Here is a 27,126-nt window from a genome sequence, read left to right on the forward strand (position 1 = left end):
GCTGGGCCATCTGATGTAGAAAGAGTTCATCAATATCTTCTGCTTGTCCAGGCGGCCTATAGTAAAGCCTACAATGGTGTCTTTTCTGCTGTTCTCTCCTTGTATTCTTACCCAAACAGTTTCTACAGAATTGTTGAATTGGTAAATTATATTTCTAACTATCTATAATAATCTGCTGTCCTAGTCATTATTTGGGTTCAGGGTCAAAAATTATTGGGGTCTTCTCAGATTGACCAACTCCAGCTTGACCAGCACTAGTCAACAGTAAGGGCTTCTTCACACAGGCATAAGCTTATTTCAGACACATAAATACACTATGTGTTTGGTTGCCAAAAAAATTAATTAAACGCACATATTTCGGCCGCTCCGGCGTGTTTTTGTGTGTGCAAATGCACTGTGTGTTTGTGCAAACAGAGACACGTGTATAAGTCACTGGTGAGATCACACATGGAATATTGTGGACAGTTGTGGGCACCTGTACTCAAGAAGATCTCTCCCATCATCTATTATACCCAGGACTGTGACTGTAACAAGGGGGCGCCCTCTACATCTAGAGGAACGAAGGTTTCTACACCAACATTGAAGGGGGTTCTTTACTGTAAGAGCAGTGAAACTGTGGAACTCTCTGCCTGAGGATGTGGTGATGGGGAACTCACTAAAAGAGTTTAAGAGGGGCCTGGACATCTTTCTTGAGTGACATAATATTATATATTATATAATCACTGATCACTTCAGAAGGGTTGGTGATCCGGGGATTATTCTGATTGCAAGATTGGAGTCAGGTAGGATTTTTTTTCCCCATTTAATGATGAAATTTGGCTTCTAATTCATTGAGTTTTCTTTTTCCCTTCCTCTGGATCAACATTGGTGGAGGAGGGCTAATAGGCTGAAAAGCCTAACCTATTATGTTCTGTTAAAATCCCATTGATGCAGGTTTTCTGCGTATGTCATGTGCATTTATGCATGTGCATTGATTTTAATGAGCTCTTATGTTGCGCAAAGGTTCACCAATATAGGCCATGTCGTGGACAAACCCGTTAACCCCTTCCCGCCCAATGACGTAAGGGTACGTCATGGCAGGCTGGTACTTCACGCAAAATGACGTACCCTTACGTCATCGGGATAGCGCGAGATCATGACTGACCTCGCGCTATCCCGCAGCGGGAACCGGCTGTCAGTCACAGCCGACGTCCCGCTGCAACAGTGGGGGGGGGGGGGCATCGGAGATGCGCCCCACGCTGTTAACCCCTTCTCTGCCAAGAACTAAGTAGATCGCGGCAGGGAAAGAGTTCACAGAGGCGCTCCCTCTGTGTCTCCGGCTGGCTCTCGCTCTCGCGGCCTGTCGCCAGACACTGGTGTCCTGTAGTGCCAATGCCTATGATTGGCTGTATTAGGGATAAGGCATGGCAGGGCAGTGTTGTAAGCCCCTCAGAGGGACTCAAATAGTGTAAAAAAAAAGAAAAGAAAAATGTAAAAAACATGTAAAAAAAACCCTTTTTGTGCTTTTTCTAATATTAGCATTAAAAGGGTAAAAAAACATTAAAACCCCACATATTTGGTATTCCGTAACGACGTGTAAAAAAAGTTGAACACACTTTTTATTTTGTACGGCAAAAAGCGTTAAAAAAACCCTAAAAAACAGAGGCAAAATGCTAATTTTTAGCATTTTGCTTCCCAAAAAATGCAATAAAAGTGATCAAAAAAGCTGTACATTCCCCAAAATGGTACCAATAAAATCTACAGCTCGTCCCGCAAAAAATAAGCCCTTATAGAGCTCTGTACATAAAAAATAAAAAAGTTACAGGACTTTGAATGCAGCTATAGAGAAAAAAAAAAGATTTCCCGAAAAAAAGGGTTTTTATTGCAAAAAAGTGTAAAAACCTAAAAAAATATAATAATTTTGGTATCGTTGTAACCGTAACGCCCCGCAGAAAAAATGTAGTGTGTCATTTATGCTGCATGATTAACGCTGTAAAAAAAAAAACAAAAAAACTCTATGGCAGAATTGATGCGCTTTCTCTTCCTGCTATCATAAAAAAAAATAATAAAAGTTTTACGATATAGTCTATGTACCAAAAAGTGGCACCGATAAAAACTACAGCTCGCCACGCAAAAAAACAAGCCCTTATATGGCCGCGTCGACGGAAAAATAAAAAAGTTATGGCTTTTGAAAAATGGAGATGGAAAAATACCAAAAATCGCTTGGTCCTCAACGCCAAAATAGGCCGTGTAGAGATGAGCGAGCACCAAAATGCTCGGGTGCTCGTTACTCGAGACGAACTTTTCGCGATGCTCGAGGGTTCGTTTCGAGTAACGAACCCCATTGAAGTCAATGGGCGACCCGAGCATTTTTGTATATCGCCGATGCTCGCTAAGGTTTTCATTTGTAAAAATCGGGGCAATTCAAGAAAGTGATGGGAACGACACAGCAACGGATAGGGCAGGCAAGGGGCTACATGTTGGGCTGCATCTCAAGTTCACAGGTCCCACTATTAAGCCACAATAGCGGCAAGAGTGGGCCCCCCCCCCCAACAACTTTTACTTCTGAAAAGCCCTGATTAGCAATGGATACCTTAGCTAAGCACCACACTACCTCCAACAAAGCACAATCACTGCCTGCATGACACGCCGCTGCCACTTCTCCTGGGTTACATGCTGACCAACCACCACCCCCCCACGACCCAGTGTCCACAGTGCACACCAAACTGTCCCTGTGCAGCCTTCAGCTGCCCTCATGCCACGCCACCCTCATGTCTATTTATAAGTGCCTCTGCCATGAGGAGGAACCGCAGGCACACACTGCAGAGGGTTGGCACGGCTAGGCAGCGACCCTCTTTAAAAGGGGCGGGGCGATAGTCCACAATGCTGTACAGAAGCAATGAGAAATCCAATCCTGTGCCACCTCCATCTGGAGCTGCACACGTGGGCATAGCAATGGGGAACCTATGTGCCACACACTATTCATTCTGTCAAGGTGTCTGCATGCCCCAGTCAGACCGCGGTTTTTTATAAATAGTCACAGGCAGGTACAACTCCGCAATGGGAATTACGTGTGCACACACAGCATGGGTGGCTCCCTGGAACCCACCCGCTGTACATAAATGTATCCCATTGCAGTGCCTGGACAGCAGAGCTAACGTCAGATGAAATGGAGGTGGGCTTCGGCCCACACTGCATGCCCCAGTCAGACTGGGGTTCTTTAGAAGTGGAAACAGATGCATTTAGAACTCCCTGTGGACCCCCAGCATGGGTGGCTCCCTGGAACCCACCGGCGGTACATAAAAATATCCCATTGCATTGCCCATCACAGCTGAGGTAGTAATGTCATGTTTAATGCAGGTGGGCTTCGGCCCACACTGCATGCCCCAGTCAGACTGGGGTTCTTTAGAAGTGGAAACAGATGCATTTACAACTCCCTGTGGACCCACAGCATGGGTGGGTGCCAGGAAGCCACCGGCGGTACATAAAAATATCCCATTGCATTGCCCATCACAGCTGAGGTAATAATGTCATGTTTAATGCAGGTGGGCTTCGGCCCACACTGCATGCCCCAGTCAGACTGGGGTTCTTTAGAAGTGGACACATGTAGTTACAACTCCCTGTGGACCCACAGCATGGGTGGCTCCCTGGAACCCACCGGCGGTACATAAAAATATCCCATTGCATTGCCCATCACAGCTGAGGTAGTAATGTCATGTTTAATGCAGGTGGGCTTCGGCCCACACTGCATGCCCCAGTCAGACTGGGGTTCTTTAGAAGTGGACACATGTAGTTACAACTCCCTGTGGACCCACAGCATGGGTGGCTCCCTGGAACCCACCGGCGGTACATAAAAATATCCCATTGCATTGCCCATCACAGCTGAGGTAGTAATGTCATGTTTATTGCAGGTGGGCTTCGGCCCACACTGCATGCCCCAGTCAGACTGGGGTTCTTTACAAGTGGAAACAGATGCATTTACAACTCCCTGTGGACCCACAGCATGGGTGGGTGCCAGGAAGCCACCGGCGGCACATAAATATATCCCATTGCATTGCCCATCACAGCTGAGGTAGTAATGTCATGTTTAATGCAGGTGGGCTTCGGCCCACACTGCATGCCCCAGTCAGACTGGGGTTCTTTAGAAGTGGAAACAGATGCATTTATAATTCCCTGTGGACCCACAGCATGGGTGGCTCCCTGGAACCCACCGGCGGAACATACAAATATCCCATTGCAGTGCCCAACGCAGCTGATGTAACGTCAGCTGTAATGCAGGTGGGCTAAAAATCACTATGATTACACTCACTATAGGTGAGGGCCCACAAAAATTGCTGTATCAACAGTACTAATGTACATCAGAAAAATTGCCCATGCCCAACCAAGAGGGCAGGTGAAACCCATTAATCGTTTTGGTTAATGTGGCTTAAATGGTAACTAGGCCAGGAGGCAGCCCAGTTAAAATAAAAATTGGTTGAGGTGAAAGTTTCAACGCTTTAATGAGCATTGAAACGTATAAAAATTGTTTAGAAAAATTATATGACTGAGCCTTGTGGGCCTAAGAAAAATTGCCCGTTCAGCGTGATTATGTGAGGTTTCAGGAGGAGGAGCAGGAGGAGGAGCAGGAATATTATACACAGATTGATGAAGCGAAAAGGTCCCCGTTTTTGATGGGGATACAGAACGATGCTTCCATCCGCGGGTGCAGCCTACGTATTATTTATGTATCGCTGCTGTCCGCTGGTGGAGAAGAGAAGTCTGGGAAAATCCAGGCTTTGTTCATCTTGATGAGTGTTAGCCTGTCGGCACTGTCGGTTGACAGGCGGGTACGCTTATCCGTGATGATTCCCCCAGCCGCACTAAACACCCTCTCTGACAAGACGCTAGCCGCAGGACAAGCAAGCACCTCCAGGGCATACAGCGCGAGTTCAGGCCACGTGTCCAGCTTCGACACCCAGTAGTTGTAGGGGGCAGAGGCGACACGGAGGACGGTCGTGCGATCGGCTACGTACTCCCTCACCATCCTTTTACAGTGCTCCCGCCGACTCAGCCGTGACTGAGGCGCGGTGACACAGTCTTGCTGGGGAGCCATAAAGCAGTCAAGGGCCTTAAAGAGTGTTGCCCTGCCTGTGCTGTACATGCTGCCTGATCTCCGCGCCTCCCCTGCTACCTGGCCCTCGGAACTGCGCCTTCGGCCACTAGCGCTGTCGTATGGGAATTTTACCATCAGTTTGTCCGCCAGGGTCCTGTGGTATAGCAACACTCTCGAACCCCTTTCCTCTTCGGGTATGAGAGTGGAAAGGTTCTCCTTATACCGTGGGTCGAGCAGTGTGTACACCCAGTAATCCGTAGTGGCCAGAATGCGTGTAACATGAGGGTCACGAGAAAGGCATCCTAACATGAAGTCAGCCATGTGTGCCAGGGTACCTGTACGCAACACATGGCTGTCCTCACTAGGAAGATCACTTTCAGGATCCTCCTCCTCCTCCTCCTCCTCCTCCTCAGGCCATACACGCTGAAAGGATGACAGGCCAGCAGCATGTGTACCCTCACCAGTGGGCCAAGCTGTCTCTTCCCCCTCCTCCTCATCTTCCTCCTCCTCCTCACCGCACTGAGATATAGACAGGAGGGTGCTCTGACTATCCAGCGACATACTGTCTTCCCCCGGCTCTGTTTCCGAGTGCAAAGCGTCTGCCTTTATGCTTTGCAGGGAACTTCTCAAGATGCATAGCAGAGGAATGGTGACGCTAATGATTGCAGCATCGCTGCTCACCACCTGGGTAGACTCCTCAAACTTTCCAAGGACCTGGCAGATGTCTGCCAACCAGGCCCACTCTTCTGAAAATAATTGAGGAGGCTGACTCCCACTGCGCCGCCCATGTTGGAGTTGGTATTCCACTATAGCTCTACGCTGCTCATAGAGCCTGGCCAACATGTGGAGCGTAGAGTTCTACCGTGTGGGCACGTCGCACAGCAGTCGGTGCACTGGCAGATTAAACTGATGTTGCAGGGTGCGCAGGGTGGCAGCGTCCGTGTGGGACTTGCGGAAATGTGCGCAGAGCCGGCGCACCTTTCCGAGCAGGTCTGACAAGCGTGGGTAGCTTTTCAGAAAGCGCTGAACCACCAAATTAAAGACGTGGGCCAGGCATGGCACGTGCGTGAGGCTGCCGAGCTGCAGAGCCGCCACCAGGTTACGGCCGTTGTCACACACGACCATGCCCGGTTGGAGGCTCAGCGGCGCAAGCCAGCGGTCGGTCTGCTCTGTCAGACCCTGCAGCAGTTCGTGGGCCGTGTGCCTCTTATCTCCTAAGCTGAGTAGTTTCAGCACGGCCTGCTGACGCTTGCCCACCGCTGTGCTGCCACGCCTCGCGACACCGACTGCTGGTGACGTGCTGCTGCTGCTGACACATCTTGATTGCGAGACAGAGGTTGCGTTGGAGCAGGAGGAGGAGGAGGGTGGTTTAGTGGAGGAAGCATACACCGCCGCAGATACCACCACCGAGCTGTGGCCCGCAATTCTGGGGGTGGGTAGGACGTGAGCGGTCCCAGGCTCTGACTCTGTCCCAGCCTCCACTAAATTCACCAAATGTGCTGTCAGGGAGATATAGTGGCCCTGCCCGCCTGTGCTTGTCCACGTGTCCGTTGTTAAGTGGACCTTGGCAGTAACCGCGTTGGTGAGGGCTCGTACAATGTTGCGGGAGACGTGGTCGTGCAGGGCTGGGACGGCACATCGGGAAAAGTTGTGGCGACTGGGAACTGAGTAGCACGGGGCCACCGCCGCCATCATACTTTTGAAGGACTCCGTTTCCACAACCCTATACGGCAGCATCTCCAAGCTGATAAATTTGGCTACGTGCACGTTTAACGCTTGAGCGTGCGGGTGCGTGGCGGCGTACTTGCGCTTGCGCTCAAACACTTGCGCTAGCGACGGCTGGACGCTGCGCTGACAGACATTGGTGGATGGGGCCGAGGACAGCGGAGGTGAGGGTGTGGGTGCAGGCCAGGAGACGGTAGTGCCTGTGTCCTCAGAGCGGGGTTGGATCTCAGTGGCAGGTTGGGGCACAGGGGGAGAGACAGCGGTGCAAACCGGAGGCGGTGAACGGCCTTCGTCCCACCTTGTGGGGTGCTTGGCCATCATTTGTCTGCGCATGCTGTTGGTGGTGAGGCTGGTGGTGGTGGCTCCCCGGCTGATCTTGGCGCGACAAAGATTGCACACCACTGTTCGTCGGTCGTCTGCACTCTCAGTGAAAAACTGCCAGACCTTTGAGCACCTCGGCCTCTGCAGGGTGGCATGGCGCGAGGGGGCGCTTTGGGAAACAGTTGGTGGATTATTCGGTCTGGCCCTGCCTCTACCCCTGGCCACCGCACTGCCTCTTGCAACCTGCCCTGCTGCTGCCCTTGCCTCCCCCTCTGAAGACCTGTCCTCAGTAGGCGTAGCAAACCAGGTGGGGTCAGTCACCTCATTGTCCTGCTGCTCTTCCTCAGAATCCTCGGTGCGCTCCTTTCTCGGACTTAATGCCCTTACTACTACCTCACTGATAGACAACTGTGTCTCATCGTCATCGGCCTCCTCACCCACTGAAAGGTCTTGAGACAGTTGCCGGAAGTCCCCAGCCTCATCCCCCGGACCCCGGGAACTTTGCAATGGTTGGGCATCAGTCACGATAAACTCCTCTGGTGGGAGAGGTACCACTGCTGCCCAATCTGAGCAGGGGCCCGAGAACAGTTCCTGGGAGTCTGCCCGCTCCTCAGAATGTCTCATTTTCATGGAGTGAGGAGGCTGGGAGGAAGGAGGAGCAGCAGCCAGAGGATTCTGAGTTGCAGCAGTGGACGGCGCAGAACTGTGGGTGGACGATAGGTTGCTGGAAGCACTTTCTGCCATCCACGACAGGACCTGCTCACACTGCTCATTTTCTAATAAAGGTCTACCGCGTGGACCCATTAAATGTGCTATGAATGTGGGGACGCCAGAAACGTGCCTCTCTCCTAATCCCGCAGCAGTCGGCTGCGATACACCTGGATCAGGAGCTCGGCCTGTGCCCACACCCGGACTAGGGCCTCCGCGTCCTCGGCCGCGCCCACGTCCTCTAGGCCTACCCCTACCCCTCAGCATGCTGTATTACCAGGAATGCAGAAACACCACGCTGTAATGAAATGTGCCGCTTATTGGCCTGTGGTTGGAGGCTGACTTCGCTTACGGAACGCCAGGAAATAATTTGGCGCAAGCCTGCTGTAACACTTAGCTGGCTGCGTATTTATTTGGAGAACTAATACCCCCAGCAGACATGGACCCAGAACACTGAGCAGAGTGACAGGCAGGCCAAATAGATTTTTTTTCAATATTTTTTTCAAAAGGACCACTGCGTATATTCAATCTATAATATATGTCTTCTGTCCCTGCCCACACAATTCTGTCCCTGGACTGTGTGACGGAACTGCAGTGTTGCACTGTTATTAACTGCAACAGACCGGTGATTTCAGAGCCAGGAAATAATTTGGCGCAAGCCTGCTGTAACACTTAGCTGGCTGCGTATTTATTTGGAGAACTACTACCCCCAGCAGACACGGACCCAGAACACTGAGCAGAGTGACAGGCAGGCCAAATAGATTTTTTTTCAATATTTTTTTCAAAAGGACCACTGCGTATATTCAATCTATAATATATGTCTTCTGGCCCTGTCTACACAATTCTGTCCCTGGAGTATTACTGCAGGGCGCAATGCTCTGCACGGCCGATATACCAAAAAAAAAAAAATGTGCAACACTGCTAAAAGCAGCCTCCACACTACTGCACACGGTTAGATGTGGCCCTAAGAAGGACCGTTGGGGTTCTTGAAGCCTACACTAACTCCTAACACTCTCCCTATAGCAGCTCCGGCACCAACAGCACTGTCCCTCAGCTATCTCACAACGCATCTGAGGCGAGTCGCTGGAGGGGCCGATTTTTATACTCGGGTGACACCTGATCTCCCCAGCCACTCACTGCAGGGGGGTGGTATAGGGCTTGAACGTCGCAGGGGGAAGTTGTAATGCCTTCCCTGTCTTTCAATTGGCCAGAAAAGCGCGCTAACGTCTCAGAGATGAAAGTGAAAGTAACTCGAACATCGCGTGGTACTCGTTACGAGTAACGAGCATCTCGAACACGCTAATACTCAAACGAGTATCAAGCTCGGACGAGTACGTTCGCTCATCTCTAAGGCCGTGTCATTAAGGGGTTAAAATAAACGAGTTCTATTCATTATGTTGCAAATATGCTCTTGTAAACAAGCCCTTAAACAATTAAAAAAAAAAACAACACAAATTAGCATGAGTGATGTGCATTACCTATTGAGACACATTAGTACAAATTGTGCCTCCTGCCCTGAAGACTTTCCTCCCTTTGTTCCGACTTGGTCTGTTCTTCTTCTCTAAGACAGGGTGCTGCTGATTTAACCTTCAGTTAATTAAATAGCTCATGTTACAAAACAAAAAAATACTCTCTTATTATTAATGATCATGAAAAGAACCTGTCATCTTCCCATTAAGGCTCGGCGGTGTCTTTAATACATCAAACAGGGGTTTATCTAGTGGGCATGAACATTTGTAATTACCCATTCATTCCTCCGAGATCTTTCCACAGTTAAACAACTAGTGTTAATTAATGTGGAAGTGACACAACCGAGGAATATTTTCGCAATCAATAGTATAAAATTTACATCTTGTATTCGGTCTTGACATTTCTTTATCAGCCGATGCCTCCAATTTTCCAACTTATTTTACGGAGTTTTAACAATTATTTAATACAAATTGTGTTAACCAACCATAAAACTGGAACTGGAAATACTGTAGATACTTGAGAAATGTTCTTAAGGACCTGCCACTATGACAGAGCTCTTTATATAAGAGCATCAGGAAGTGTAAGATGAAGGGGTGGTGTTAAATGGCGCGGCAGTAAACAGATGGAGGCAAGATGGTGCAGTAAAAAGGAAACACCAAGAGTACAGTTTCTAACAGTTCTTGCACAGGCCTTACAACGGAGACAATTGGGAGACAACTGTATGACAATACAGTTCTCAACATACACAAGCCATGGCAGTCTCTTGTGATCCATTTTCTGGATGGACTGGTCACTGCTAGAGCCTCCCTTTCCTCCCATGATCCAATGCTTTACCACCGTAGGTCGTATGGCTCATCTGTGGCTTGGTCTTCGGCCTTCTCTCACTAGTTATTTGAAACTATGTGCTCCCCTCTTTTTCAGCTCCTAGGCACACATCTTCTGGGCAAGGTACAGACAGCCTTCTTGGAACCTGCCAGCACTCTTCTGGTGGATATCACCAACATGCACAGATCAGAACTTCACAATCGCCTTCTTCTCCATCATGCTTTGTGGCTAGGCCTGGCTGCGCAGTCATCCAGGGCTATTATCTTGGGCCCTCTGGTCAGCTAGAGTCAGCTGTATTAGCTTTTACATCCAACTACTTGGGTACTAGGCCATTGGTCACCTGATTCCTCTCAACTACACCTGTTGCAGGAGTTGTCACAGTAAGCCTTTTTTTCTTGCCCTCTTTGGTCTTGCTGGTCATCTTGGCCCAACTTTGGTCATTTAAGCCCTCTTCAACATATTGAATCACAATGGCCCTCTTTTTCCTGGCCCCACTGACCACTCATAGGCTTCCACCACTCCCACAGTAGGGAAATGTGACTACTTATGCAGCAAATGTTACTCTATTCCATTTTGGTGGGTCTCTTCCCTCCACCACATTGCTGCATCACTAACTGGGTAAGATGGCGCCCATTGGAGCTATTTAATAGGAAATCCACTACTTGATGTCTTTAGTGGCACACTAGCCATGTCACAAGAGAAGAGTCTGCAGTTCCTTACTGTGGGCGTTATGGCTGTGACACGCTAGTCGGATCAGACCCGCATCACAGCCATTGTGAAGATTCTCCTGTTCATGTCATTGTGGGGAAATGGCTTATGTCTGGAAACGCTCATTCTTCAGGTGGAGGCAGTAAGCAAGCTCCTCTACTATTTTACATAAGTATAATTGTATGCAATTAAAGAGGTCTTCTTGGCATTCTGAGCTGATGACCTATCCTCTGTATGGACCATCAGTAGTTGAGGGCCATGGGGTCGGCCACCCAGGATCCCTGTCCATCAGCTAATTGCCTGGCCTGCTGTCAAGTACAATATCCTGTTCTGACCATAAGAAAAGCAAAAAAGGGTAAGAGAAGCGTGGCGGTCACATTGATTTCAATGAGAGTGATGATGACACTTCCAATTCCTGCTGTTACCACTAATGATGATGTCCAGCCCACTGAAATTGGCAGCGGGCCAGATTATCAGCTGATGGACAGGGATCACGAGCAGCAGACCCCTAGCCATCAATTACTGATGGCTTATCCAGAGAATGGCTTATCAGTTCAAAAAGCCCAGAATACCCCTTTTAGAAGTCACCCAAAATGTCGAACAGGGGCAATAGGAAAGCCAACATTGAAGAAACAGTGCGAAGAGTTCATAAAACTTTGCCAGCCTACTGCCATATTGTTAAACATTGCACACTTTTTGGTGCATTACTTTACTAACATAAAGTCATATAGTCACTGTTACGTCTGTGCCGGCTGTGGGAACAACAACCTATACGAACGTAAACTAAATAAGAATACTGGACAGGAAACAGGAAGGAATATGCACTTGGACACCAACATACTTACTGATAGACTTATACACATAGGCAGGTGGAATTGCTAATAAGTACAAGGTATGGGTTTGCATTTTGGCCAGGATACATAAGCTCAGAAGTCCTCAAGGGTCCTCGTCTTGTGACTCCCTACTCTAATAAGACAACTGAATGCACTAAAAGGGAACCCTGCCTACAAGTGGGGCAATTGTCCCAATAGGGACAGCCTCACACTGCAACCTGGGGCTCACCCTAGATGGTAAGAGGCAGGAACACCAGACAAGGAAATAACACAAAAGACATCCGCTGACCTACAGCCACAGGGGAATACAACATTGAACATAGAACTCACCAGGTGTCTACATACCTACAGACATAACCACATCAACTATGCATACAGACACAGAACAAGTCACTATTGAAATTAACAAACACAAGAGAATCCTACCCAGAACCTCATGCATGCAACTTATACTGAAACAGAACATGCATAATCCAAACACCTGAGGAAAATGGATAAATGGCAAAATGACCAGCACACGCTAGTGAGAGGAGCTGGTATTTATGTGCAGCAGACTGGTGGTGATTGTTGATAGTGCAGCAGTGTGCCTTTGGAGACCCATAGTACTACAGGTCCCAGGAGCACAACGTGACAGTGACCATATAGAGCCATATAGTGCCATTCAGTGCACAAAGGCCACCATAGTTTTTCAACATAAAGCCATATTTTTTCCCAAATAGTGCCTAGAGAAAACTATACTTTGCCGAGATACTGTAAATAGCATACATGCAATGCTTATTTAGTGCCTACAATCAGGGGCGTAACTAAAGGCTCAGGGGCCCTGATGCAAAAGGTGAGCTGCATCTGTACCCGTACCCATACCTAAACCATGCTGCACAGTGGCATAACTTGAAGCTTCTGGGCCCCAATGCAAAACCTGTAACAGGGCCCCCAACTATAATGCTTTATTCACAGTACTAGGCTCCTTATATGGAGAAGAAAGGCCTTATGGGCCCCCTAAGGCTCCTGGGCCCAGGTGCAACCGCATCCCCTGCACCCTCTATAGTTACGCCCCTGCCTACAATCCTACAGTCAACCTATTAGGGTAACTTCACACAGGCGAGTGCAATATCAGGCTGTGAATTATGGCCTGATATTATGCTAGCCAACATGCGATATTTTTTCCCCGCAGATGCGAGGCATTTTTATATCAAAACTGTCTCGCATACAAAGAAGTAGCAATCACAGGTGCGGCGGAGGATCACGGAGTGTCTCCCATTGTGTTCAATGAGGAGACCTTGCATCGCATTGCACTCATGTCCATCTAGCATGCAGTGCAATGCTGCTGCCGGCCCTTTTGAAAACAATGGGCAATGCAATGGAAGGGCCCACCCAAAGATAGGACATGCCGGGATTTCTTTCCTGCATCGGGAAAAAAAATCGCTTATGTGTATAACCCAATTCAAAAGACAGGGGTTCATATTCGTGCACGATTTGTGTGTCTCGCAACGCACAAATCTTGCGCGATTTTCTCAGCCGTGTAAAAATTGCCTTAGTAAGCAAGTAGCATTTACCTTCTCGTCTTTTCTACATTACCTAACAACTACTCTGTGGTCAGCAAGAACGCGCACAGTAACTGAATTCTCCATGTGATGAGTGACTGCTGGGGTTCCAGGTCTAAAGAAATGGAGACCTTGGACAAATGCCCAATTTGCACCCCTTAACAGTGGTACAGTGCAGTTGTATAGAATTACTAAGACTGTGGTGTAGAGATGAGCGAGCACCAAAATGCTCGGGTGCTCGTTACTCGGGACGAAACTTTCGCGATGCTCGAGGGTTCGTTTCAAGTAACGAACCCCATTGAAGTCAATGGGCGACCCGAGCATTTTTGTATTTCGCCGATGCTCGCTAAGGTTTTCATGTGTGAAAATCTGGGCAATTCAAGAAAGTGATGGGAACGACACAGCAACGGATAGGGCAGGCGAGGGGCTACATGTCGGGCTGCATCTCAAGTTCACAGGTCCCACTATTAAGCCACAATACCGGCAAGAGTGGGCCCCCCCCCTCCCAACAACTTTTACTTCTGAAAAGCCCTCATTAGCAATGCATACCTTAGCTAAGCACCACACTACCTCCAACAAAGCACAATCACTGCCTGCATGACACTCCGCTGCCACTTCTCCTGGGTTACATGCTGCCCAACCCCCCCGCACGACCCAGTGTCCACAGCGCACACCAAAGTGTCCCTGCGCAGCCTTCAGCTGCCCTCATGCCACACCACCCTCATGTCTATTTATAAGTGCGTCTGCCATGAGGAGGAACCGCAGGCACACACTGCAGAGGGTTGGCACGGCTAGGCAGCGACCCTCTTTAAAAGGGGCGGGGCGATAGCCCACAATGCTGTACAGAAGCAATGAGAAATATAATCCTGTGCCACCGCCATCAGGAGCTGCACACGTGGGCATAGCAATGGGGAACCTATGTGCCACACACTATTCATTCTGTCAAGGTGTCTGCATGCCCCAGTCAGACCGGGCTTTTTAATTCATAGACACAGGCAGGTACAACTCCCTATTGTGAAGTCCCTGTGGACCGACAGCATGGGTGGCTCCCTGGAACCCACCGGCGGTACATAAAAATATCCCATTGCAGTGCCCATCACAGCTGAGGTAGTAATGTCGTGTTTAATGCAGGTGGGCTTCGGCCCACACTGCATGCCCCAGTCAGACTGGGGTTCCTTAGAAGTGGAAACCAGATGCATTTACAACTCCCTGTGGACCCACAGCATGGGTGGGTGCCAGGAAGCCACCGGCGGTACATAAAAATATCCCATTGCATTGCCCAACACAGCTGAGGTAGTAATGTCGTGCTTAATGCAGGTGGGCTTCGGCCCACACTGCATGCCCCAGTCTGACTGGGGTTCTTTAGAAGTGGAAACAGATGCATTTATAATTCCCTGTGGACCCACAGCATGGGTGGCTCCCTGGAACCCACCGGCGGTACATAAAAATATCCCATTGCATTGCCCAACACAGCTGAGGTAGTAATGTCGTGCTTAATGCAGGTGGGCTTCGGCCCACACTGCATGCCCCAGTCTGACTGGGGTTCTTTAGAAGTGGAAACAGATGCATTTATAATTCCCTGTGGACCCACAGCATGGGTGGGTGCCAGGAAGCCACCGGCGGTACATAAATATATCCCATTGCATTGCCCAACACAGCTGAGATAGTAATGTTGTGCTTAATGCAGGTGGGCTTCGGCCCACACTGCATGCCCCAGTCTGACTGGGGTTCTTTAGAAGTGGAAACAGATGCATTTATAATTCCCTGTGGACCCACAGCATGGGTGGCTCCCTGGAACCCACCGGCGGTACATAAATATATCCCATTGCATAGCCCATCACAGCTGAGGTAATGTCGTGCTTAATACAGGTGGGCTTCGGCCCACACTGCATTCCCCAGTCAGACTGGTAATATGTACCTTAACAGTAACCTCGTTGGTGGTAATGTGGTGGTGACTGCGGACCTGGTAGCGCGGTTTTATGTAGTTGGTTTTCGGAATGTGGCCAGGATTAAGTGGGCCGTGGCGGGGGGATGGTGGTGGTGCTCTCTTGTTGTGTCCTTAAAGGTGAAATTCTTGGACTGCCACCAGACGGACCAATGCAAAGGTATTTGCCAAGAATGTTTTCATTGTTGGAGGAGGAGGGCGATGTTTTGGAGGCACTATGTGTCCTCTACACGTGTCCGTGGTTATATGCACCTTAACAGTAACAGCGTTGGTGGGAAATGGCCTCGCCGCCATCATGTCTTTGTGAAGCCTCTGTTTCCACACCCCAGTGACATACCATTAGCAGCGGTATAGGCAGAGCCCAGAATTATTAACATTTCAGCGGTAGCATTAGGGACAGGCCCCACTAACATATCACTAGCAGCAGTATAGGGGGAGCGCAGTCTTAGTTCCATTTCAGTAATAGTAGCACTCAAGACAGGCCCCAGTAACATTCCCATTGCAGCAGTTTAGGGAGATAACAGTCTCTTTCACATTTCAGTAGCTGCAGTATAGACAAGGCCCCAGTTACATTTATGTAGCTAAAGTGTAGGCCAACCCCACACACCTTTCTGTACCATGAGTGCAGGCGAAGAACATAGAAATTACTATGATTACACTGTAGGTGAGGGCCCAAAAAAATTGGTGTACCAACAGTAGTAATGTACCTCAGAAAAAATTGGCCATGCCCAACCAAGATGGCAGGTGAAACCCATTAATCGCTTTGGTTAATGTGGCTTAAGTGGTAACTAGGCCTGGAGGCAGCCCAGTTTAAAGAAAAATTGGTTCAAGTTAAAGTTTCAACGCTTTTATGAGCATTGAAACGTATAAAAATTGTTTAGAAAAATTATATGAGTGAGCCTTGTGGCCCTAAGAAAAATTGCCCGTTCTGCGTGATTACGTGAGGTTTCAGAAGGAGGAGCAGGAGGAGGAGGAGGAATATTATACACAGATTGATGAAGCTGAAATGTCCCCGTTTTGGATGGTGAGAGAGAACGATGCTTCCATCCGCGGGTGCAGCCTACGTATTGCTTAGGTATCGCTGCTGTCCGCTGGTGGAGAAGAGAAGTCTGGGGAAATCCAGGCTTTGTTCATCTTGATGAGTGTTAGCCTGTCGGCACTGTCGGTTGACAGGCGGCTACGCTTATCTGTGATGATTCCCCCAGCCGCACTAAACACCCTCTCTGACAAGACGCTAGCCGCAGGACAAGCAAGCACCTCCAGGGCATACAGCGCGAGTTCAGGCCACGTGTCCAGCTTCGACACCCAGTAGTTGTAGGTGGCAGAGGCGTCACGGAGGACGGTCATGCGATCGGCTACGTACTCCCTCACCATCCTTTTACAGTGCTCCCGCCGACTCAGCCTTGACTGGGGAGCAGTGACACAGTCTTGCTGGGGAGCCATAAAGCTGTCCAGGGCCTTAAAGACTGTTGCACTGCCTGTGCTGTACATGCTGCTCGATCTCCGCACCTCCCCTGCTACCTGGCCCTCGGAACTGCGCCTTCTGCCACTAGCGCTGTCGGATGGGAATTTTACCATCAGCTTGTCCGCCAGGGTTCTGTGGTATAGCAATACTCTCGAACCCCTTTCCTCTTCGGGAATGAGAGTGGAAAGGCTCTCCTTATACCGTGGGTCGAGCAGTGTGTACACCCAGTAATCCGTAGTGGCCAGAATGCGTGTAACGCGAGGGTCACGAGAAAGGCATCCTAACATGAAGTCAGCCATGTGTGCCAGGGTACCTGTACGCAACACATGGCTGTCTTCACTAGGAAGATCACTTTCAGGATCCTCCTCCTCCTCCTCCTCCTCCTCCTCCTCCCCAGGCCATACACGCTGAAAGGATGACAGGCAAGCAGCATGGCTACCGTCAGCAGTGGGCCAAGCTGTCTCTTCCCCCTCCTCCTCATCCTCCTCATGCTCCTCCTCCTCCTCCTGAACGCGCTGAGATATAGACAGAAGGGTGCTCTGACTATCCAGCGACATACTGTCTTCCCCCGTCTCTGTTTCCGAGCGCAAAGCGTCTGCCTTTATGCTTTGCAGGGAACTTCTCAAGATGCATAGCAGAGGAATGGTGACGCTAATGATTGCAGCATCGCCGCTCACCACCTGGGTAGACTGCTCAAAGTTTCGAAGGACCTGGCAGATGTCTGCCAACCAGGCCCACTCTTCTGAAAATAATTGAGGAGGTTGACTCCCACTGCACCGCCCATATTGGAGTTGGTATTCCACTATAGCTCTACGCTGCTCATAGAGCCTGGCCAACATGTGGAGCGTAGAGTTCCACCGTGTGGGCACGTCGCACAGCAGTCGGTGCACTGGCAGATTAAACCGATGTTGCAGGGTGCGCAGGGTGGCAGCGTCCGTGTGGGACTTGCGGAAATGTGCGCAGAGCCGGCGTACCTTTACGAGCAGGTCTGACAAGCGTGGGTAGCTTTTCAGAAAGCGCTGAACCACCAAATTAAAGACGTGGGCCAGGCATGGCACGTGTGTGAGGCTGCCGAGCTGCAGAGCCGCCACCAGGTTACGGCCGTTGTCACACACGACCATGCCTGGTTGGAGGCTCAGCGGCGCAAGCCAGCGGTCGGTCTGCTCTGTCAGACCCTGCAGCAGTTCGTGGGCCGTGTGCCTCTTATCTCCTAAGCTGAGTAGTTTCAGCACGGCCTGCTGACGCTTGCCCACCGCTGTGCTGCCACGCCGCACGACACCGACTGCTGGCGACGTGCTGCTGCTGCTGACACATCTTGATTGCGAGACAGAGGTTGCGTTGGAGGAGGAGGAGGGTGCTTTAGTGGAGGAAGCATACACCGCCGCAGATACCACCACCGAGCTGGGGCCCGCAATTCTGGGGGTGGGTAGGACATGAGCGGTCCCAGGCTCTGACTCTGTCCCAGCCTCCACTAAATTCACCCAATGTGCCGTCAGGGAGATGTGGTGGCCCTGCCCGCCTGTGCTTGTCCACGTGTCCGTTGTTAAGTGGACCTTGGCAGTAACTGCGTTGGTGAGGGCGCGTACAATGTTGCGGGAGACGTGGTCGTGCAGGCCTGGGACGGCACATCGGGAAAAGTAGTGGCGACTGGGAACTGAGTAGCGCGGGGCCGCAGCCGCCATCATACTTTTGAAGGACTCCGTTTCCACAACCCTATACGGCAGCATCTCAAGGCTGATAAATTTGGCTATCTGGACGGTTAACGCTTGAGCGTGCGGGTGCGTGGCGGCGTACTTGCGCTTGCGCTCAAACACTTGCGCTAGCGACGGCTGGACGGTGCGGTGCGAGACATTGCTGGATTGGGCCGAGGACAGCGGAGGTGAGGGTGTGGGTGCAGGCCAGGAGACGGTAGTGCCTGTGTCCTCAGAGCGGGGTTGGATCTCAGTGGCAGGTTGGGGCACAGGGGGAGAGGCAGCGGTGCAAACCGGAGGCGGTGAACGGCCTTCGTCCCACCTTGTGGGGTGCTTGGCCATCATATGTCTGCGCATGCTGGTGGTGGTGAGGCTGTTGGTGGTGGCTCCCCGGCTGATCTTGGCGCGACAAAGGTTGTACACCACTGTTCGTCGGTCGTCAGGCGTCTCTGTGAAAAACTGCCAGACCTTAGAGCACCTTGGCCTCTGCAGGGTGGCATGGCGCGAGGGTGCGCTTTGGGAAACAGTTGGTGGATTATTCGGTCTGGCCCTGCCTCTACCCCTGGCCACCGCACTGCCTCTTCCAACCTGCCCTGCTGCTGCCCTTGCCTCCCCCTCTGAAGACCTGTCCTGAGTAGGCATTGCAAACCAGGTGGGGTCAGTCACCTCATCGTCCTGCTGCTCTTCCTCAGAATCCTCTGTGCGCTCCTCCCTCGGACTTACTGCCCTTACTACTACCTCAGTGATAGACAACTGTGTCTCATCGTCATCGTCCTCCTCACCCACTGAAAGGTCTTGAGACAGTTGACGGAAGTCCCCAGCCTCATCCCCCGAACCCCGGGAACTTTCCAATGGTTGGGCATCAGTGACGATAAACTCCTCTGGTGGGAGAGGAACCACTGCTGCCCAATCTGAGCAGGGGCCCGAGAACAGTTCCTGGGAGTCTTCCCGCTCCTGAGCATGTGTCATTGTAGTGGAGTGAGGAGGCTGGGAGGAAGGAGGAGCAGCAGACAGAGGATTCGGATTTGCAGCAGTGGACGGCGCAGAACTGTGGGTGGACGATAGGTTGCTCGAAGCACTTTCTGCCATCCACGACAGGACCTGCTCACACTGCTCATTTTCTAATAAAGGTCTCCTGCGTGGACCCATTAATTGTGCGATGAATGTGGGGACGCCAGAAACGTGCCTCTCTCCTAATCGCGCAGCAGTCGGCTGCGATACACCTGGATCAGGAGTTCGGCCTATGCCCACACCCTCACTTGGCCCTCCGCGTCCTCGGCCGCGTCCACGTCCTCTAGGCCTACCCCTACCCCTCAGCATGCTGTATTACCAGTGATTTGATTTCCCAGCCAGGAAATAAATTGGCGCAAGCCTGCTGTTAAACTTAGCTGGCTGCGTATGATTTTTGTTTAAGTTCTCCACCCAGCACACACGTACCCAGAACGCTGAGGACTGTCAGAGGCAGGCCAAATAGAAATTTTTCCCTTTTTTTTTAAAGGAAAGGCCCACTGCGTATATTCAATCAATAATAAATATGTCTTCTGGCCCTGCAAATGTGTCACAGAACTGCAGGGTTGCAGAGTTATTAACTACAGCAGAGCGGTGATTTCCCAGGCAGGAAATAAATTGGCGCAAGCCTGCAGGCCAAATAGAATGTTTTCCCTTTTTTTTCAAGGAAAGGCTCACTGCGTATATTCAATCAATAATATATGTCTTCTGGCCCTGCAAATGTGTCACAGAACTGCAGTGTTGCAGAGTTATTAACTACAGCAGAGCAGTGATTTCCCAGGCAGGATATAAATTGGCGCAAGCCTGCTGTTAAACTTAGCTGGCTGCGTATGATTTTTGTTTACGTTCTCCACCCACCACACACGTACCCAGAACGCTGAGGACTGTCAGAGGCAGGCCAAATAGAATTTTTTCCCTTTTTTTTCAAGGAAAGGCCCACTGCGTATATTCAATCCATAAAATATGTCTTCTGGCCCTGCCTACACAATTCTGTCCCTGTAGTATTACTGCAGGGCGCAATGCTCTGCACGGCCGATTTGGAAAAAAAAAAAATGTGCAACACTGCTAACTGCAGCCTCCACACTACTGCACACTGTTAGATGTGGCCCTAAGAAGGACCGTTGGGGTTCTTGAAGCCTACACTAACTCCTAACACTCTCCCTGCCTAACCACCACTTCTGTCCCTGTAGTATTACTGCAGGGCGCAATGCTCTGCACGGCCGATTTGGAAAAGAAAAAAAAATGTGCACCACTGCAAAAGGCAGCCTCCACAGTACTGCACATGGTTAAATGTGGCCCTAAGAAGGACCGTTGGGGTTCTTGAAGCCTACACTAACTCCTAACGCTCTCCCTACAGCAGCTCCGGCACCAGCAGCACTGTCCCTCAGCTATCTCACAAGGCATCTGAGGCGAGCCGCGGGAGGGGCCGACTTTTATACACGGGTGACATCTGATCTCCCCAGCCACTCACAGCAGGGGGGTGCTATAGGGCTGGAACATCACAGGGGGAAGTTGTAATGCCTTCCCTGTCTTTCAATTGGCCAGAAAAGCGCGCTAACGTCTCAGACAGGAAACTGAAAGTAACCCGAACATCGCGTGGTACTCGTTACGAGTAACGAACATCCCGAACACGCTAATATTCGCCCGAGCATCAAGCTCGGACGAGTACGTTCGCTCATCTCTACTGTGGTGTAATTTTTGGGGGCACCGATGCTCTTACTACTATAACGGGGTGAATATGACACAGCTGTAGGGGTACTGAAGTAGCTTGTTTTGGGGTGCAGTGAAGGCTTGCCTGTTACTGTGGTGAGAGAAGCCTGCACCCCACCTGGCTTAGTGGTTCACTTGGAATTGTAACCACTGTGTCCCCCGCCACTCACAATTCCCTCTTACAAGTTCTGACTCCTTATATTCCACAGTAAACTTTTTTCTTTCTAAGTACTTGTCCACATCAAGATGACTTGGAGAAGAGCTAGAGAAGTTGAGATATGGATATGCAATACCCAGGTGTGACTACAATACAGAGGTCACGAAGATCATCCAGCAGAATGCCTATATTTCTGTCATAGCCTAACCTGTAAATGTCACATTGAATGTGTCACTTTGTGTACTTTCCATATTCCACTCTGTATAAACACTGAGCGAGGGCTATATTCTTCATCTACAATCAGCACCGTATGTGTTTATAATCACAGCAAGCGCTAAGCTGAATGTACGAAATTCGTAAAGGTCAATGATTTAATAGCACGGCTAAAGTGTACAAAAACATTTCAGCGAGTTTTAGAGAATTTGCTATATTTAAGTTTTATAGAAGTAAAGTCTTTGTGTCCCTTGTGTGAATGTTAGAAGAGCAACTAACTGTTTGGATTTAAACCACTTTTTCAGGGATATGGTCTGTGCCTCAGGGAACCCCCTTCCCTAGTAGTAATGTAGTGGCCCAGAGTTAGGGGTCCCCTCCAGCACCTCAAAATAATACATGTTTTATGTTTGTCTTATGCACTTTTTTGTATGTGGAATGAATCACGTTTATGTGTATTGGATGCCTGCAGGCATGAATGGGTTAATGTCTGGTAATGTCTGGTGTTGTCTGAAAAATGTATCGTTTTGTCTTGTGTGTCATATAAAAGAGTGGTCACATATCTATGTCAGGAGAGAGTGGAGTGTGGAACGAGACAGTCAGTTAACCAGAGTCAGAGAGTTAGGGGGACATGGAGGAGGCCAAAAGGTGGTCTGCTGTTCCCGCTTGGGCCTATCCTTCCCGAGATACTCTCCATAGCGACTAGCCAAACACCGTGCATGAGCGCGGACCCAGGAAAATCTGCGCAAGAACTGCATGCTTCCAGGGAAATAGAGAGACCACCACAGAGCGAGAAGGCCAGTGAGTGACTGACAAGAGACAGAGAGAGATTTACCTGGAGAGTGTGTTTCTGCAGATAACTAGGACTGTGGATGTACAAATACCCCATGAATCCTCCCTTCTTCACCATTATAAGGACTGCTTTATTGTTCTTTTTTATCATCGTTTAAGTAAATTGACAGAATCGAACATTTCCGGTTCTCGTTCAGGAAAGACACTCTGTGTGCATGGACTACTTTATTCCATCAACGCAGACAATCGGACGTTGGCTTGACGAGTGACAAACAGGACCACAGTTACTTATTTGTGATCTCCTCCTGTCGGTAACGAGGTCAGATCCCAAGCTACCCTTAGGGAGGAGACAGTAGAGCCCGTGACAAGGCATTTCTCTACCCCGCTGTCTCCTCGACTGAGGGCCTACTCCTTGGACGCTGCAGTAGTCTCAGATGAAGCAGGGTGGATGGTGGTGTTATTGTGCGGCGATGACAGACGTGGACGGAGATAGTAGTTTTTAAAACTTTCCTTAACAAATATTTTCTTGTCATTCCATAGGAGGGAATTTAGAACTTTAAATGTTACATATTTTTAACGAAAATTCCCACTCCCAACACACTATATATTTTCACATATGCGGACATCACTTCGGCAAGACAAGGTACTTCGAACTTCAATCACTACTAATCACTGTGCTATTACTTCATACTTATCTTTGTACTCCATGCTATATCTTGGAAGGTCCGTGGCATGACAACATCGTGGATTCGTGCACCGCAGGTACCGAAGTACATCAATTTAAGAGTTCCCCATCATTTCAGACTCAACGTACCATAGGTGCAAAAAGACATCTTCCATTTGCCTTTACATACACTTAAATTAGCACAGAACGCCCACTGCTACGAAGTGCCTCGTCCCCTGTCTCAAACACAAAACAACATGTACCAAAAAGAGGCCCCACACTGGGTCACCGCAATTCCCACTTTGCACCATATCCCCATATCACAGTCCACTTAAGGGAGATACTCCCTCAGTTTGCACTCATACATATTTTTCCGCCATAGTCCCTATTGTGCGCACACTAAATTGTCGTTGTACCGGTTTTACGTGTCCTGCAGCACTGTCATTGTCCCAGATCCATAGTGCCGTCTACTCCTTCAGGAGACTCCCTGTCTGGTCATTTCGGCCCCTGGTCACTGGGTCCTTTTGATGGTCCTGGCTCTTCCCTGTGCTGCTTCCCAGTATGGGGACAGCGCTGCTTGTGATGTTCTTCATTACCAGTGGTTCTGCACTGCAACCTCCTGACCACTCAAGGGGGACGCAGCCACATTTCCTGCATTGGCTGCTGGCTTCCACTATTTCCCTGGCCCTTCAACGGCCACTTCCTCCCTACTGCTGCTTCTCCTGCTGTCTGTGTGGCTCCTTCCTTGCTGTAGCTGCATCACTCTCTCCCCTGATGCAGTGCTAATTACTTATATATTTAGCCGATATGGCCGCTGCCCTCTACCACTGACGTGTTGGATGCATCAGTCAATTGGTGAGTTTTAGGCCCATAACGCTTACCGCATAGCCAGGTCTTCTTGGTAGTGACACGCTAGCCGCATCACCGCTTGCATCATCCAGGATGTGGGGTTGCCTCACACAACGTTCACTAGCGCTTTCAACATGGTAATCCAATAGAAAAATATCCAGTATAGCGCTTCGCGGGATGAAGGAAAAAATAAAGTATATATTTCTACACCATAAGGTGGAATTTTATTGCAAGGTTATTTTTTCCTTCATCCCGCGAAGCGCTATACTGGATATTTTTCTATTGGATTTTCATTTATACTGGGTTCCCTAGCATTAGGGACCCCAGACATCTAAGCAGCTTTCCGGACAGGATTGGGAAGGAGAATCGTCTGACCTTTACTTACAGGCTACCCCGGAATTGGAGGTACAGTTAGTCCCCGACTTGCGAACAGGTTCCGTTCCGGGAGCCCGTTCGCAAGTCCGTTTTGTTCGCAAGTCGAACAAATGGTTGTATGGAGGGGATCGCGGGTGGATCCCGCTCCATACAACGTCGGGTGCAGGCTGTTCTTACAGCGGGCACCCGGCGGCAGCAGTTCAGACGAGCCGTGGCGCTTGTCGGAACTGTTAACACTTTAAATACCGCTCTGACAGCGGTATTTAAAGTGTTAACAGTTCTGACGAGCGGCGCGGCTCGTCGGAACTGCTGCCGCCGGGTGCCCGCTGTAAGAAACAGCCTGCACCCGACGTTCAGGGGGCCCGTACAGCGTCCCATGATGAGATCGCGGGACGCTGTGTGGTTGCTAGGCAGCCGGGGACCTCCTGAAAGACCCCAGGGCTGCCTATGCAGAGTGCCCATGAAGCGCACGGCTTGATAGGCGCTCTGCATAGACAGCCCTAGGGCCTTTCAGAAGGCCCCCGGCTGCCCAGCAACCGCGATCTGACCGGACAGGCTTCTATCAGGCTTGATAGAAGCCTGCCCGGTCCATGCACAGTATGATGTAATGCCATAGCATGACATCATACTGTGCAGGACAGATAGTTCGTATCTAGCGAAATTAGTAAGTCTAATGTTCACAAGTCGGGGACTATCTGTACTAGTGAGTTATCCCACCCCAGGGATACTCACTAAGTACCGGGTAAGTCATTTTTCTTCATTTAACGATTACATCACCATTTAGCACTGAAGGAGCGCTATTTTTGATCCCGACACCATTGTTGCTTTCAACATGGTGCCTTGAGTGCCTTCTGTACCTCCCCACTCCCATGCCAGTACAGCGGCAGGGAGCAGAGAGCCTTACCAGTGCTCTCTCTGCCTCTTCACTGCTCCCCCTACCTGGTTGAGTGACAGTAGTATGGCCGCTGCTTCTGTAAGGGGAAAGCATGGCAGCGCTACCCTCTTACACAGTGACAGCTGAAATTGGCAGGTCAAAGGCACTGAAGCATGGTAACAAAGAGACTGGCATGTTTTTAAAGTGTATTATAGGTGCATTGCACGGCCACATGATAAGCAGTCAATGGAGTCAATGAAAGTCAATGGACTTTCATTGATCCATGCACATAAGCGTGTATACACTGCGTGTCAATACTTACGAGAATTAGATCGCAGCATGCTCTATTCCTCTGTGTACCACACAACGTGAGCCCAATACATTGCTATAGGCAAGGCAATGTGTATGAAATGCTGTCCATACACAATACATTGCATATGGGTGCCGTTTTGGACACGGATTCTCTTCACACACAGCCTTTAGCACCTGTCATCCTCTTCCTCTACCCAGTGGTAGTATCCCAGAGTTGGGGTCCCACAGCACTGCTGTTGGTACTTGATGTGAAAGTGTGTATATATAATTGTACATATATGTATGCAACTTTAAATGGTCAATTAAGTGTTAATTTTTAGTGTTCCTAACACTGTATAACAATGCAGAATGCACCCTAAGCTGTTCTAGCCCCTGCCAGTCACCCCTAGCTAGCCTGGGATTGGGTAGACAGATTTCCCCTAGCTCAGGATAGGTGTTGAGGGAGAGTATAAAAGGAGTAGAGTGAGTGAGGTTAGCCAGTCTAGTCCAGGGGAGCCTGAGATAGAGACCAGGGAGGAACGTGGGGAAGATCTCACCACTCATCAGAAGTAGTCTAGTTCCGGAGTTCATGAAGAGACCGGAGATAGAGACCGGAGAGTTAAAAGGAGAACATCTTTACAAAGTCTTCCACCGAGAACAACTTCCAGAGTCAGTGTGGTGGGAAGCTTGAACAGCTAAGTGTGAGTACGAAATCAAGATTAGGGCTCGTTCACACGAGCGCTGTGGGCACGTATTAGAGGTGCGCACAGGACACGTTTCTATAGGAACCAGTGGGTTCCTATAGAAGCATTCACATGAACGATTGCTAGACATGCTGAATTAGCGCATCTAACAAAGATAGCACATACGAGTGCAAACTTGCATGTCAGCCTCGAGGTGTGCACAGAGATAGGACCTGTCCTATCTTTACTGCGTGCTTTCCATACACTCCTAAGGGAGCTGGAAAGCTTGCACCTCAGATTGTCTGAACAGGCTACTTCAAAGTAGTTTGAATCAACCCATTCACGCGATCTTTAGAACAGTATAGCCCCGAGCTTTGCACGCAGCTATACTTCGGGCGGACAGCACTTGTGTGAAAGAGCCCTTATGATGGAATGTCAGTAGGAGAGAGGGAGCTAGAAATAAGTAGTCTTAAGTCAGCAAGCAAGTCATCGGTTAAACCTGTACCGTCCGAGTCAGCTATCTCAATTAATAGTAAACAATGTACGTGGAGTATGTGATTTTAATATAATATTAATGTAAGCAGAATGTTGTTATCTCTGTTGAGACGAAGAACTCTCCTAATAAAGTCGGAATTGTTTTTCATCTAACGTCTGCTTCCTGAAGTGTCTCCCGTCACCTACATCAGTTGCACTGAGGTACCACATGACACTACTGAAGTGCAAGGACTATTATCCACATTATTTTTTATTTCTCCCATTTTTATACTTTATTATTTTTGTCCAGAATTAGGCTGAGGTCAGGACACTCACAGTTCAGGAAAACTGATACACAGGCAGTGGTTCAATCCAAGACTCAAGTAGATACTGGAACACATTTACATCACTAGGAACCTTATTATTAAGGCCCCCTTCAGTGGGTGAGGTTTCCTTAAATAACCCAGCCAAGAGCGCACCTTATGGGCAAAAGAGACAGTTGAGAGAACAGTATGGCATCTGCTTCACTAGACACGTCAACAGTGCCAATGATCGCAACTGGCAGAAGGTCGTTGTAAGGACTGGATTCTGGGAAACAGTGGACTAGACAGTGGACTATGTAAGTCTGAACATGTATAACTATGGCATTTCTGTTCATCTGGCATAGTAATTACCTACAGCATTGCCTTGAGATTTTCCGACTCAAGACCTTGCTGAAAAACTTGACATTGTGTAA

The sequence above is a fragment of the Eleutherodactylus coqui genome, chromosome 2, assembly GCF_035609145.1.
Source record: "Eleutherodactylus coqui strain aEleCoq1 chromosome 2, aEleCoq1.hap1, whole genome shotgun sequence".
NCBI lineage: Eukaryota > Metazoa > Chordata > Amphibia > Anura > Eleutherodactylidae > Eleutherodactylus > Eleutherodactylus coqui.